Raw genomic sequence first — 5,787 nt, 5'->3', positions numbered from 1 at the left:
GATATTTCTAATATCTTCTAATATTTTTTAAATAGTTATTTGCTGCCTACTTAATAAACTCCTTTTGTTAAAACGCTGTCTGCTATTCATTTTCTTATATATATTAAAATCCTAAGATTATAGTCGAATTAATTATTTTGAATTACATCATATAATATTATGAAGCAAATTACCTGATGCTTCTTCACATTATTCTACTTATTTGTTATTCGTTACGTTGAACGTTGTTGGAACCTTTTTACGTAGTCAATGATTATTAAAACCTATTTAGACCTTAATAAATTTTATTTTATTGGCTATTGCCTAATATAAAAATATATTACACTAGGGTTCCTTTTCACAATATTTGAGATATATAATTTTATGGATTAAGTACCTGCTTATTATTTATTACTAGCAGCTATGCTCCGCGGTTTCACCCGCATTGCTCCGCTCATGGGCGTAGCTAGCCATGGGCTCAAGGTGGGTCAACAATAAAAAATAATATGTAACTAGCAACTGTATGTACCAGTATGTACCCAAAGTTATATCCAGGTCTTCAAATGCCGGCGGCTGTACCGCCGGCATTTCCGAAGGCACTCGCGAAGGCATTCGCGAAGGCATTTGCGATGGCATTCGCGAAGGCATTTGCGATGACATTCGCGAAGGCATTTGCGATGGCATTCGCGAAGGCATTCGCGAAGGCATTCGCGAAGGCATTCGCGAAGGCATTCGCGAAGGCATTTGCGATGGAGAATAAGTGTAAAGTAAAAAGTATCAGTGAGTTGTAGAACGTGTAAAACAACAAAAGTGAAATTGGATAAGTTAGTGGGATAACTAATTGGGGTACTATACTCATTTTTCTTACAGTTCATGTAACATAGAAACCTCAGCTATTTTCTTTTTTCGTGTGTAATTCGTTATTCGAATTATTCTTATTCAAAACATCTAATAAGTTGTTTTGAATAATTTTTGAACAATAGTTCACCTACCACACCACGAAATAGATCCAAAAATCTTCAGCCGTTTGGTCGCTGGGCGTATGACACTTGGTTATGACACTTGTAAGAGTTAGTAGGTACTTACTTCAATTTTTGGATTTGGTTGGTATCTACCTACCTTCCAGGTTAAAGCTAGAGTTGGGCAAGTGCCCCACCCTGCCCCACCGTGGCTACGCCCATGGCTCCGCTCCTGTTGGTCTTAGCGTGATGATAATAATATATTATAGCCTCGATAAATGGGCTATCGAAAGAATTTAATCTGAATTTTACGTCAAATCGGACCAGTAGTTCCTGAGATTAGCGCGTTCAAACAAACACACTCTTCAGCTTTATAATTATAAAATATAATATTAGTATAGGTTATAAAAAATATGCTTAGAGGTAACGTTAAGTATTTATCCTTTTTAGTATTGCAACTAGAGTTAAAGTAGAAAATATTATTATTATGTCAATAATTATAGGCGGGTCCCCACATATTCGGCCCAGTTCGGCCCGGTCAGTGTGGACAATGAGGAAATCGCGTACCTATGCCGGCATTTTCCACAGCGGAAAATACTTTGCAAGGAAAAGATTTGTGTGGAACCGCCTAACGAAGAGAATGATCGACGACGACGATTGTGAATGATTGATTAATTAGAATGTTACCATCATTTGAATAACTACTATTTATAATTTATTTATCAAGAATTTAAAATATGTAATACTATACGTATTTGTAATATAGTAAATAATACGTAATCATCACAAATAGATACCTACCGTCAACCATTTTAGGTTAATAATGTCGCTCTTAATCTGTAATCTTGGTTCTAAATATTTCTGATTTCAATAGCCGTGGATACCGACTGTAAATAACTTCCATTTCATTTCCCTCCAAAATTAAATTCCTTACAACTTTGAAATTGTATACTATCTTATTTTAATTTGAGTGCCTATGTAATTTCGCTTTGTGTTTTGTTCTAACGACCTGTATAGGAAGAAAAGACATACCAAATATCTGTGGCATTCACGTGCGCCTCAAAGAATAAACAAATATTTCCCATAGACGTTGTTTGAAAGCTGGAAAAATTGATCAAAACAAATTATACCAAGATTCTAGTCTGAGAGAAAATGTTAACAATGTTACTTACAAAAAGGGAGAACGTAATGTACATATTTGATTATTTCGTAGCTCGTAGAGATTAGAACAAAAAACTATACACAAAATATGATTCAAACAATATTTTAATAACTCCATACAACCAATGCACGTGGACACCTTGTTTGTTAGACCACTTTATATAAGTTCTCTACTATAATATCTACATAATATTATCTACACTCTACAGTGTAGAGTTAGATTCTTACATTTTGCTTGGACACATATTATTTTCTTATGTAGGTAAACTAGGTATTAATAGATGCGAGCGGAGATCCTGGATAAATGAATAATTTATACAATTCTCATACACATGAGTTCGCTTCAAAATAAATTTAATAACACTGTATAGGAATCCGAACCATTTCCTATTTCTTTTTTTTTCATAAATATCTTAATCAAATTTCACTAATTACATAGAGTTCAGATTACAGGCAACTCAAGCACACACTTCATCAGGAACGTTTCGACCGTCGGGCATATTTAGATTACAAAGTTAGTTGTTTAATTACAGACTACGAAATACAGACGGTAACCTTATTTAACTTAACTCGCAAAGATTTCGTAGAATTATTGTACCTATTACTTCAAATTTAATGTGTATTCATCATTTATGTAATATAAAAATATGTATTTTAGATTTTACTGCAGAAACAATACGAACACAAATGTTTCTCTTCTTAGAATGAAAATATTGTATTGTACTAGCGTTCTGCTCCGACTTCACACTCTTCATGGTTTGGGTAATTTCTTGTTTTAGTTTACTATAATTACAAAATAGCTATAACTATCATATAAAAATGCTTAAGATTAATGATATAAGTACTTATAAAGATGATTGAGATTTTATTTAATTATGTCATACTCGATACCGAAATACACACGATTAATAAATTAATATTAAAGTATACCTACCTACCTTTCTTCATTGCTTTCCAATTACCATATTCTGTAGTAACGTTTTATGTGAACATTTATACTAATATTATAAATGCGAAAGTAACTCTGTTTGTCTGTCTGTTACTCAATCACGCCTAAACTAGAACCAATTTTCATGAAAGACATAGGCTAATTTTTATCCCGGGAAAATGACGCAATCCTGGAAATTCCACGGGAACGGGAAATATGCGGGTTTTTCTAATTTCTTTGACTGCGCGGGCGAAGCCGCGGGCGGTAACCTAGTGCTCTATATTTCATTCGATCCTTAGACCTTAAAGTATTTTCCTAAATGGCACCTCGTTGGTTGTAAATATAGATATTTTATGGACGAAGTCCTTTACCTTAATCATGATTAAACTTTACTTACGGGTACGGTTCGTTAAATCATTTGCATTAATTGTTAAAGGTAGTTTGAACGTTGTGTCGAATATGATCCACGTACCCTTTAATAAAAACTTTTTCGGTCACTGATAATAATTAAAGGTATTAAAATAATTAAAAGATAACATTTATTTCGCTAATGAGTTCTTTTATTACCTACAAAGCAGTCGTTATGCAAATATTCGTAATATAAATTTTATGGTTGAAAAGTTAGGTTGCTATACTAATATTACGTATATCATACTTCACAAACTTAATAATTGTAAATCAACATTTACCTGGCTATCTAACAAACCACAACAAGCCAGTTTGCGTAATAAGCTTAATCGAAGTTGAAGTAATAGACTAGATGCCAACTTTGAACCCAAAAGTTTCGCAACAGACGCTGTCTACTTCTCTATAAGATTCCATTAGATTTAACACAAGCGTGGATTGCTGGAAGTTTCAGAAATGGCTATTTACAATTTATACGTTTGAATTGCGAGTTTCGACTACAAGAACGGTCAGAACAATCTTGGCAGAAAAGCTGATTGCTGCTCTTTCAAAATTTTTGGAATGTCCAATGTTACAAAGAGCAATTTTTGTTTTTGTGGAAGTTTATTTGTTAGTTGTTGTGTAATGGATTCCGTTAAAAGTAATACGCCGGTTTCCGAAAAAACAATCAATTTTTATTTTTATGTTTATTTTCAATCAATTTCAAGTAGCCTTTTAATTATTATGCTGGTATTTTTACATGTAACCACTTACAACCTGATAAAATATATAAAAAAAATTCCATTATAGGTACGAACATTATAATTGAATATATTTTTACACATCACTTCAACGTGACAATGGTTTATTTACACTCAATTTACACTACATAGTAAGAAGATATAGGTAGTAGAATAAAGATTTTTCTCTTGAAATGAATTCCGAATATCTTTGATCATAATGAATGCTCTTTTTGTAGTCGTAACAAATGAGCGACCCGATTGTTCGAATTGCCTTTTTCAGTCCTATAATGGAAAAAGTGTAAAGGCGAATATTTGTTTTAAAAAAGAAAACCTGCACGTTTCACTTTTTACTTTCGTTTAAAATTTTCGTTTTTAAATGGTAAAAATAAAATAAACACGAGTTGGGATACTTGTAATTCAATCCTATATAATACTTATTATAATAATTCCATAATTATTATTATTATAGGTATACTTTATATACTGATAGGCAATTCAACCAAGAATATCTATATGACCCATCGATTTGTGAGACAGATGTCTTCTCATCTGCTTTGTAACGAAAACCCGTGATTTCTATTAGGTACATTTGCTTATACTTCAGTGAAGGTTAATTTACATGCTCATTAATTTCCATCTGTTTATTTTTTATGAGCAGAGTAAGCTTTAAATAATTTTAAAAATATTAAAGAAAATTCTTTTGAAAATCTAAACAAGTTACAGCGAAATAAAACAAATCAGTCCTGAAACGGGAGTCCTGCCTTGCTTTTTTATGACAGAGTATGCTGTATGTATAGTGTTGATATATTGTAAAGTCTTCTCTGCTGTAGGCTGCCCATTGCTTGGAGCTCCAGAAATGGAGCAGGTGGCTTGCTGGCCTTTTAGGACCTATGTGCCTTATTTTTGAAAGCCTCAATTGATTCGGGAATATCGCAGTTAGTAATTCGCTACAAAACTTAAGTTTTTCTAATCCAGCTACGTATATTTGATCCATTATTATCTACAGACCAACGCAGCAAGTTAATTAAAAAGCTTATGAAAAAACCATTCTAAAATTTAATCGCTCGGACTACAATGAGACTATATTGATACAATGGAATTAATTAAGTCAGCTCACATAGTCTTGATAAGATCGTTATTAAATTAATTAAACAGTATTTGTAATTATGCAGTGATTAAATCCATTAAAATTAAATTTCTTTATTAAAAGTTAAAGCTTAATTGTTTAACCTGACATTTATATTGCATAACATCAAGTCCATTAAGTGAGACAGACGTGTTACGTTCTTCTCGCAAGACGACGATAAGGAACGTAGAGCTATCATTTTACTAAATCATAAATGTTTATTAAAATGATTATTTATATTTAATAAATACGTTCAGAGTATAATAATTAAGATAATAATTGATATCCTATCTTATGAAGCACACTTCATACATAAATCTATTTATATTAGATCAGATAGAAATTATATAATTTTATGGCGTTGACCCTTTGAAAAGTGATTGAACATGCCTACGCAATTAAAAAGTTCTTTGTTTTAATAACATCATTTATAAACTTAGTTATTAATTTCAATTACGTTATTCTGTTTTTCAGACAAAATGAATTGGTATTCAGCAGGTATATTGT

The sequence above is a fragment of the Colias croceus genome, chromosome 3, assembly GCF_905220415.1.
Source record: "Colias croceus chromosome 3, ilColCroc2.1".
Classification (NCBI taxonomy): Eukaryota; Metazoa; Arthropoda; class Insecta; order Lepidoptera; family Pieridae; genus Colias; species Colias croceus.
Note: the sequence above shows the minus strand (reverse complement) of the source record.